The following is an 11,151-nucleotide window of genomic DNA, read 5'->3' on the forward strand; positions in this document are numbered from 1 at the left end:
TCTTAACCATCCTGCAGAAAAGTATAAAAACAAAGTATAAAAAGTAAAGCCATATTAATATGCTGAGTGGTAAAAGGCTCAAGTCAACAACTTCAGACATTGCCAGTCTTATGGAAAACCCACCACTATTATGGACTACTGGACTATATTGGAATATTTTACTCAATTCACACACCTATAACATTTAAATGACAATGGAATATGCTTCTCTGACCAAACTAAACAACAACAACAAAAAAAGGGATACACATGAATGACCATTTTGTATCTGTATATTCAAAATAGCTAGGATAGATATACAGCTACATTCTCTTATTCAATGAATAGAAAGATTTGTTCTAATATTGTTGGTAGACAGGATATCATGTCTGCATCTTGTACAATGAATAACCACACTAAGACAAAAATATGCAATGTATTAATACTTGAGACTGTCCTACTAATAGTTTTGAAACTATCTCCTTGCTATTAATTTCTCAATAAAATTATTAAAAATAATAAATAAATAAATAAATAAATAAATTTCAACCCCTGAGAACCAAATTGACTTACTAAGGACTTTTGCACTGCATACAATTTCTGATATGTTTTATCTTTTAAAAATATAACATTCAGTTTTTTATTTCTTTATTTCTTTCTCAAGAGAGTTTTCTTCAGACCATTAACACCCAGCTCCTGTTACATACACATTGGTGGAGGTCGTGGGGCAGCACCAGCAGATCTAAATTTGGGTGGAGGAGTTCGGTCCTTGTACACTTCATGAGATTGATTTCTGACCACTTTGCTGTGATGGCACAACTCACACAGTAATGCAGCTTCACTTACAGCATGGGAAGCACATAACCGTTGAAGACACTCACTTCAGAAATGTCCCTGACATCATGACTATAGAAGGGAAAAGAAACCCAGCCTATTTATTGCTGGCCATTGGCACAGATCTCTTTGTCCTTCTCCAACTCTGACTTTCCTTCCAGTCATCGTACCTCAATAGAAACAGACTTTAGAAGATATATTGCTTTAGCTATAACTGAGGTAATGCAATACATTCAGATTGTTTACTAAATGATGATGCTGAGACTGATGTTTTACAAATGTAATATATTGTTATTCATGTGTAAGACAAAGTATTTCACTAGTTAAAACAGGTTCCCAAGAACAGATAACAACCTGTCAGTGTAAAAATGTTCTAAAGAAACTGGCTTATGCAGTGTCCAATAGCTTTGGGCCTATAGACAGAGGCAGGCATTGTGATGTAAAACTCAGAGCCACAGCATTGAAAGGAAAAATCCCTTGGCAGTGCCCCTTGCTTACCATGGGGGCCATATCCAAAACACTGAATGGAACATTAGTTTAATGTGACTAAATGCTTTGTACTTCATGATGCGTATGTAACCCTAGTTGATTTTTAATATAATTCCGGTATTTTGTGTTGATAGTTAATACGTGTGTGACCTCTCTTAACTAAAGCTAGAAGGACTCATAGTACACTGTCAGACTCCGTGAATAAAGGGGTCTAAGAGCTAATGAGTTATGATTGCTAGGTCTCAAAAAGGTTTATAAATGTACCTGTTAGCCTGAATATTCATGCTTTGATTATATATGTTCTAATCTCTCAGATAATTTGCTATTTCTAGAAGATACCAAAACCCAGGTAACCATACAGGTAAAATCTAAAACCAAAAAGTTATATCTTTCTCAGTGAGCCCCAGATTTCTGACACAAGCTATAAAAGTTAAAAGGGTTCGCAGGAATAAATTGGTCTGAATTGAGGTGTTTCATAGTAAAAAGGATACAAAATGGAATTATAGATGGAAAATAAGAAAGGGGATGCTAGCAGCCTCCAAGAAAGAAGGTAAATATCCACTGCTGCTAGAGAAGGAAAAAGAAAGTGTTTATGATGGAGTCAGAGGAAGTTTCAGATTGAGGTGGTCATGTGTCTTCCCTCTCAGTCTGAGGGAGCCCATGTTAACTGCCAATATAAGGAGAAATCCTGTTAAACTTTCAATAGATTGCTTATACAGATTTGTCAGTAGTTACCCAGCCAGTGGCCCACTTGCAAATGGGAAAATACTATTTTCCCTATGCCCCTTAAGTCATGTTCCCCAGTAATAATAGGAAAGGCCAGTTTGTTTGAGACAGTGTCCAATGGCCATGGAAGATAAAAGGATTAAACCCCACATTTAAGAGATCTCTGCTAATGGACCTAAAAAAAATGTTCTGACTAGTGTTTTTATTTGGCCAATGTATGTTTAATAGTTTCTTTGCCTTTGTCTTCAAATTCAAAACTGTATTGAAAATGTGTGTGTCTATTGAGGGCCTTTAGATAGAACCTCTGAAGAATATATCTGACTGTTGGTCAACAACTATGACCCGTTTCAGCTTGAAGAAGCCAGAGCGGTCATCACCCATAGTTCCCTCATGGCAGTTTGGGTTACTTCTTCAGAGAGGGGAACGTTGCAGGCAGCTGAGTTAGACAGAAATATTATAGGCAGTTAGACAGGGTCAGGCCCTCAAGGAGACAAGATGGAAGACAAGGTGACTTTGCAACTTGGAAGAGATAGACACTCTCATATGGGCCACACCTCAAGACCAAGACAAAAAGAGGAAGCACAGCTCCATACTTCCTTAGGGATGGGCATTAGGGATTGATATCCTAAATAGTATCAATCAACTTGAAAGAGCCCAAATGAGTCACTAGCCCAACCCCCAACAGGAAGAGACCCTGTTCTGTATTCATGCCCTCTTGCTACATGACTCACTTTCCCATTTGATACTGGATTTAATCAATTTTACCTGAGCAATGGTGCTTGTAATCTCATTGGTTGACCATAGTTTGGTCCCATCTCATGCCCAACTAAACAAGTTTCCATGTCTTCTCCACCACCTTAGACCCGCCTCACCACATGGTTTTCCTGTATAAAAGTCCCTGCAAGAGACAACTTCCTGGTGGGGGAAACTACCCACTCAGCCTCCCCCCCCTTCCTGTCCCTCTCTCAGGACAGGAGCTTTCTTTCTTTCTCTCAATAAATATATTCTGCTAAAAAAAAGAAAAAAGAAAGAAATGTCCCTGATGGTGGTGGACTCCACTATGTTCCAAATACCTAACTTCTTAATGGCCTTATCCTTGGGTACAGACTGGGCACAGTTCATGCAGTGAATAGGCTGCACATGACCATTGCCCTTTATGACATGATCGTTGTTCCTTCATTTTTTGGGGGGGAGGGGGAGTGGGGGAGGTCATATTGGAAAAGAGCAATTTTCTGATAGGTTTTACACAAATCTAGTCCATACAGTTAAGTGTGGCAAATTACTGGTAGCTTCAGCTGGTCATTTTCTAAGAGGCATGCTATGCTCCTATTGGTATTAGCCAAAAGTGATATAATTGTTCTATATAGCTGTTATAAACATCACATAAGGAATTTTTTTTTCTATACTTTTTACGGAAGGGTCTACAGGGTGTTCAGAGTCTCGCTACTAGATTGGACTTATAGTGATTCTCCTGTTTACGGCCTCCCAAGAGCTGGGATTACACAGGCGCGCACCACCATGCCCAGTCTCAATCGCCATCTCAGTGAACCCTGGGGTTGGGGCCAGCACAGCAGGCCTGGGGATCAAACTCTGGCCCCTGCACCTGCTTGCAAGTGCTTTAATCTGTTGAGCTATTTGGCCAGCCCCCCTACATCAGGAATTAAACTAAAAAAGTGAAGAAAATGAGGACACACTTAACGATGCAACCATAGACATTGCCAAAGGCAAGATGAGAGCAGTGAGGTGGAACAATCCAAAAACTACCCACATGAGCTCTCTAACACAGTGACAACAAAGCAGTTCAATGAAGTTCCAGACAAAAATCAAATCAACATTTCCTGTCAGATAACTACAGAGATGTCGTCCACAATGAAAAACATGCTTAGTGACTAGAGCAGATACAAACAAGAAAACAGAGGTGCTTAAGAAAATTATGTAAGCCACAAATGCAGTGTAGGAAGAAATGGAATCTATAAGGCAAATTCAAACAGATATCAAGAAGAATAAAAATTCTATTGAAAGTATTCATGGCAGATTAATCCAACATGAGGACAGGATCTCAGATATAGAAGATAGGCTTGCAGTTAACAATCATGAAGTGAAAGATTTCTTCACAACAGCAAGAGACCACAAGAAATGAATGAAACAGCTGCTAGATGATGCAAAGGAGAATAACTTAAAGATTGATTAGAGTAAATGAGAAAGCAGGAGAAAGCACAAAAGACAAATCAAACCTGTTGGCAGATATCATGACAGAAAAGTTACTTGGTGGGAAAATGATTTTGACATCAAGTAAATGAGGCAGGTAGAACTTCAATTGGCCATGACCAAAAAAAAAATCTATAGCCAAGCATCTCATAGTCAAGATTCCAGAAATTCAACATAAGAATAGAACATTAAAAGCTGTTGGAGAGAATAAACAAATCACTAAAAAGAAAAGTTCAATATAATCACATTTGATTTCTCAACGGAAACCCTCAACTCAAGGAGAGCTTGGAGCAAAGTATTTCAAGCTCTGCAGGAAAACAACCTTCAACCCAGGTAGCCTGCAAAATATTTTTCAATATTGATGAGGGCCAACATCTTTTTTTTTTTTTTTTTCAGTACCTGGGATTGAACTCAGGACCCTGAACTTGCCAGGCAAGCACTTATTATACTGAGCTATCTCCCTGGGCCCTTCAGTACTGATGGAGAAATAAGATACTTCCATGACAATTAACAGATAAGGAAAGTTTTACATGAGGGAGAAAAAATGTAGGCAACAGGAGCTAAGTGGCTTCCCACGCTGACATCAGCTATGTATCAGTAGAGCCTGACTGGTCACATGGAAACTTACCTCCTCAGCATGCAGGGGAGTACTGGAGGACACAAACACTCAGGCACCCTCATGGCAGCTGACAGAGCCAAACAGATGCTTGGACCCCAGTACTATGTGGACCCAGCAGCTGCTTTTGCAGGGAGTCCTGAGCATGGGCAGTTGCAAGGCAGCCCAGATAGTGCCTGTGGGACTGCTCAGTCCACACCTCCCTATGGGCCCTCACAGCCAGCTTACAGTCCTAGTCAGCAGCTCAGCTTTAGCTACTTGCTAACACCTACCTGCCACCCCTGCCTGCTGCCATTTGTGTCACTTCCCACCCAAAAGCCTGGAAGATGCAAAGCTTCTCAGGAGAGTGGGAAATGGCTGGCACGTCCCCAGTGAGCCAAGGTGAGGCCATGGACCATGATAATAAACTGTCACTAGGTGGTATTAAAAAAAAGAAGAGAGGGCCAGGGAGATGACTCAGTAGAATAAGCACTTCCCTGGCAAGTGTAAGGGCCTGAGTTCAATCCCCGGTTCCACCAAAAAAATAAAATAAAAATAAATAAATAAAAGAAGAGAAGAGAAAAGATAGGCCTCGCTAATGTGGTTTGGAGAACTAATACTGATATCTCATACTCTGAGTAACTAATGACTAACAATATGCAATATATTAATCATTGTCACCCTCCTATTATATTGTTTTGAATTTTGCTTTTTTTGTTTAAAATGAACAAATTGGAACTTTTATTTTTGAAATTTTTTTAAATTGTAATTTTTTATTGGAATACAAATGTACAACTTAGAACAGATTTGAGGCAAATTGTGCCATAAGCAGAAATGGCTAAACAAAGTTTAAAAAACAATAATAATACAAGAAAATGTTTCTGGTGCAAGACCAGCAGTACAAAAAATAGTATACGATACCTGGATGATACACCTGTTTTGTAGTAGTGCCTCTTTTGAGTACATATTGCTGACTGTCTGTAGCCACGCAGAGTTACAGCTCCGTACTTCAACAACAACATGCTAACAATTCCCAGGAAAATTACTTTTAAAAAGCCATAACCCAGATATTCCCTCATTTGACCAACTTCATCTAAGTTTAGATGTGTACCAGGGCTTAGATAGATCCAGAGTGAGCCACCACAAGTAGCATGTTATTTGATCAATTTTCTAAAATAAAGTTTCAGGACCATGACAGTAAGATAAGGGAAGAAAACATTTAGGAGTGAAGTCCTAATTACTATACACGCTTTTTTTTGACTGTTGGGAGAACCTTTTACAGATAAGTTACAAACAAAGAAAAGGCAAATAAACAAATTTGTACAAGAAATTTAACACATTCTGTACAACGTCTTCACTTTGCTGGCATCATTTGTACAAACTCTTCACAGTTTCCTTGGCCATCACCATCAATATCTGCTTCCCTGATCATTTCATCAACCTCTTCATCTGCTAACTCTTCTCGAAGGTTTGTCCTCACATGGTGAAGCTCTGCTACACTAATATAATTACTGCTATCCTTATCAAATACACAGAATGCTTCTCTAATTTCTTCCTCACTGTCTGTGTCTTTCATTTTTCTTGCCATCATTGTCAGAAACTCAGGGAAGTCAATTGTACCATTACCATCTGCATCTACTTCATTAATCATGTCCCGCAACTCTGCCTCTGTGGGATTCTGCCCAAGAGACCTCTTTGCAGTTCCCAGCTGCTTTGTTGTTATAGCTCCATCACCATCCTTGCCCAATAGTGAAAAACTTCTTTGAATTCTGCAATCTGCTCTTTAGTCAGTTGGTCAGTCATGTTGCAAGCACTCCTGGTTTCCAAGACGCAAACACCGAACCCCAAATTGGAACTTTTTTGTGGTTTCAAAGCAGGTTTAATGATTGTGGTGCCCACGTAAGAGGGATCATTAGTTAAAATCATTATCACAAAGACTATTTATGGGGACTGCTCATAACACGTTAGGTTAAAAACAGGTTACACTTTTGGTGCTCCCTGGCAGGGTCCATACGGCATTGTTCCTGATTCCCATCATAACTTAAAGGGAAACTTCACAATGTCCTGAGCCCTTGATGTCCTGCAAATGAAGGATGAGGACGTCTTCAAGTTCCTTGCTGCAGGAACCCACTTAGGTGGCACCAACCTGGATTTCCAGATGGAGCAGTATATCTATAAAAGGAAAAGTGATGGAATCTACATCATAAATCTGAAGCGGACTTGGGAGAAGTTCCTCCTGGCAGCTCGAGTCATAGTGGCCATTGAAAACCCTGCTGACGTCAGCGTCATATCCTCCAGGAGCACCGGCCAATGGGCTGTGCTGAAGTTTGCTGCTGCCACTGGAGCTACTCCTATCGTTGGCCACTTCACTCCTGGAACTTTCACTAACCAGATCCAGGCAGCCTTCCGAGAGCCATGTCTTCTGGTGGTTACTGACCACAGGGCTGACCTCCAGCCCCTAACGGTGGCATCTTACATCAATCTGCCAACCATTGCTTTGTGCAACACAGATTCTCCTCTGCACTATGTGGACATTGCCATCCCGTGCAACAATAAGGGAGCTCACTCTGTGGGTCTGATGTGGTGGATGCTGGCCCGGGAAGTGCTGCACATGCGTGGTACCATCTCCGGTGAATACCCGTGGGAAGTCATGCCTGATCTCTACTTCTACCGGGATCCTGAAGAGATTGAAAAAGAAGAGCAGGCTGCTGCTGAAAAGGCTGTGACCAAGGAGGAATTTCAGGGAGAATGGACTGCATCAGCTCCGGAGTTCACTGCTGCTCAGCCTGAGGTCGCAGACTGGTCCAACAGTCTGCAGGTGCCCTCTGTGCCCATTCGGCAGTTTCCTACTGAAGACTGGAGTTCTCAGCCGGCCACAGAAGATTGGTCTGCAGCCCCCACCGCGCAGGCCACTGAGTGGGCAGGAACCACCACCCAGTGGTCTTGAGCTGTTCTTCCGACGCTTCAGGAAAGTGGGAATGAGGCTGATGAAAAATAAAACAATTTCTAAGAAAACAAAACAAAAAAAAAAAAAAAAAAACAGGTTATAAATAAGCATGCTCACCATAGCACTTTTTTTTTTTTTTTTTTTTTTTAGTGCAGGGTCTACAGGGTCTAACTACACAGATTGGACTTGTAGTGATTCTCCTGTTTTCAGCTTCCCAAGCACTGGGATTATGGGCTCACCACCAGGCCCAGTCTCAATCACCCTCTCAGCATGCCCTGGGGGGTGGGCCCCCAAATTGGAACTTTTAAAGGGTTGTTTTCCTCCAGGTCTTTCATGGAGAGAGAAAATCATTTATTTATTTATTTATTTATTTATTTATTTATTTATTTATTTATTTATTTATTTATTTTGGTACTGGGAATCAAACTCAGGACCTCTCACTTGCCAGGCTGGCACTGTGCTATTGAGCTATATTTTCAGGGCCTAAAACAAAACCTTTGGGAGAACCAAACTGGCAACATATTTTTTTCCTGGGTCTTCTACTGGCCAAAGCCTGTACAGTTGCTGGTGTGTGTTTTACCTTTCCCATCAATTGGAGTCCTGCTGTGAGCTGGGCCAAGGGAAGGATTTGACTCCTTGCCCTTTCAACTTGGCAAGACTGTGGATCAGTTTTCCATGTTTTATGGTTTTTCTCATACTCTTAGTGAAAGACAAGTGAATAAAAACAGATAGTTGAGGCCTACACTCAGGGCTGTAACCACTCTCCCCATCTCACGAACCACAGTCACCATCATAATTGGTCACAGCAATGAAGAGCTGCTCACACAAAATATTCATATACTTTTTTAGATCAATGCCTAAGTGTGTTCCTTTTCTTTGGAGCAATGTAAGTGTTCTTGAATTTGTAACTTCAAATTTACAAATTTGATGTAACTGACTTTTGAGTTGGCCATGGTAGCTCATTCCTATAATCCCAACACTCCAGAGACTGAATCAGGAGGTCAGTGAGTACTAGGTTGTAGGCAGCCTGAGCTGCACAGTGACAGAGCTTGATCCTGTCTCAGAACAAAACAAAACAGATTCCACCCAGAGCACAGGCCCTGCCTGTGAGTGGGACCACCTGGGGCTCATTGGATCCTCATTCAAGCCAGAGCCCAGGCCTGGGTGTGAGTAGAACTCCCTCTATCAGACAGGCCCAGTGTGGAATCCTGCAGCAGAACTCCCTGCAGAGAGGCTAGAGGCAAGATGCACTCAGCTGATCCAGGAGCAGAGTATCTTGCCAGAGTGGCACAGGGGGTTCACTTCCAAGGGCTGCAGCAGAAAGAACTGGAGCACAGTGAGCAGATGCAAGCCACACCCACCTGGATGAGTTTGAACTTGGTAGATCCAGGCCTGGTGCTGAGGTAATAACTCTGTCAAAGCTCATCACCAAAGGGCAGAATCAGTGCTACAAAAATGACAAAGAGAAGGAGCAAAATGCATTCCCAGGCCCTGCGCCCAGCCAGAACAAATACAGGAGACAATAGCATAGAAGAAATTGGAAATTACACACCTGAATTCTCTGAAATAATAACATCTAAAGTCAAGAAACAACTGCAGAAAGGTATAGAGGAAATCAGATCAGAAATAATTTCTGAAGTAAAAAAAGAAATGATAACTATAATGAAAGAAGTAATAAGTGCTTCTAAAGAAGACACTGATAAAAATAGAGAATAGAAAAATGATGGAATCCTTGAATGAGTAACATAGAAAAAAAGTAGAATGCATGAAGCAGATTCAAAGTGCTATACAGGAAATTAAAACCTCAATCACAAGCTGGCAAAACTGTTTGAATGAAAGTGAAAATAGACTTTCAGACCTCAAAGACACTATTGCAGCTAGTGAAAAGGTAAGAAAAGATCTCTCTCTCTCTCTCTCTCTCTCTCTCTCTCTCTCTCTCTCTTTTTTTTTTTTTTTTTTTTTTTTTTTTTGGTTTTGGGATTAAACTCAGGCCCTTGTGCTTGCCAGGGAAGCGTTTATTCCACTGAGCCATCTCCCTAGCCCCCAAGATCTCTTAAAAACTAGGATGCAGGAAAAAATAATTCAACATCTGCAAAATGATGCAAAGATGAACAACGTAAGATTAATAGGCATTAATGAGAAAAAAGGAGTCAATACAAGTGATATAAAAAGAATATGGGCAGAAGTAACTGCAGAAAACTTCCCAAATATGGGGAAACAATCTGACATTCAGGCAACTGAAGCATATGGAACTCCAAATAACATCAACCTAATGAAAACCATACCCAGATATATAATAATCAAGATCCCAGAAATTCAGCACAGGAACAGTATTATACTAAAAGCCGCTAGGGAAAAGAAACAGATCACATTTAAAGGAAAATAATGACAGATTTCTCTTCATAAACCATCAAATCAAGAAGAGCATGGAGCAAAGTACTACAAGTCTTGCAAGAAAACAAATTCCAATCCAGACCAATATACCCTGGAAAACTCTCTTTCAAGTGTAATGGAGAAGTGAAATACTTCCATGATAAAGAACAACTAAAGAATTTCCTGATGACAAAGCCAACACTACACAGACTACTAAAAGATATTCTAGAGAGGGATCAAAATGACCACAACCCCATGAATGAGAATGGAAAGAACCCACCAAATAGGGCAAACAATTAAACACAGGAGAAAAAGAGGTACACAACAGCAGTCTTTCAGTTATTCTTTTGTATACAGCAGCAAACTATTTCATCAGTGTACACTACAAATGGACTTCTCCTGCACCCTATGTAGTGTGATTCTGCCCGGGTCTACAGAGTGGATATCAAGGAAATAGCAGTATCTCATTCCCACAAGTGACACCTGGACACCAGTAAGCATGATGGACACTGTCCATGTCCACAACATACTAGAACTTTGTGAGATATCCTATCTCCAAACTGTTAGAAGTGCTGGTCATATATTTGCCATTCCAGTATTTTTGTTATGTTTTATTCTTAACTATTGTTTACTATCATGAAAACTTTTTCTTAGTTGAATTCTTTTTTAATTATTTAATTTTTATTTAATTAAATTTCTGAATATTGTTTAATCTCAATTTTTTTTGGTGGAACTGGGAACTAAATTCAGGCCCTTGCACTTGCCAGGGAAGTGCTTATTCTACTGAGCCATCTCCCTGGCCCTTAATTTTTGTTTTAAGTTTTATTCTATGTCTTTGACTTACAATCTACTTATAAGACATGGTGTGATTTTTTTTTTCCTAGTACAGGAAGCTTTAAAAAGTATATTTCCACTTTCCATTGACTTTATATTACTTCTTCCTTGTCTTTTACACACACACATACACGAAAAAATATGCATATAACCCAACATAAGATTG

At 40.3% G+C, this 11,151-nt stretch overlaps 2 pseudogenes; one reads left to right on the forward strand and one right to left on the reverse strand.

Annotated features, from left to right (window-relative positions):
- Window positions 1-6,110: 6,110 nt before the first annotated feature.
- Window positions 6,111-6,634, reverse strand: LOC111813449 (annotated as a pseudogene).
- A 256-nt stretch (window positions 6,635-6,890) lies between these two features.
- LOC105743933 lies at window positions 6,891-7,778 on the forward strand (annotated as a pseudogene).
- The last annotated feature ends 3,373 nt before the right edge of the window (window positions 7,779-11,151 follow it).

The sequence above is a fragment of the Octodon degus genome, unplaced genomic scaffold, assembly GCF_000260255.1.
Source record: "Octodon degus isolate 3935 unplaced genomic scaffold, OctDeg1.0 scaffold00189, whole genome shotgun sequence".
NCBI classification, from domain to species: Eukaryota; Metazoa; Chordata; class Mammalia; order Rodentia; family Octodontidae; genus Octodon; species Octodon degus.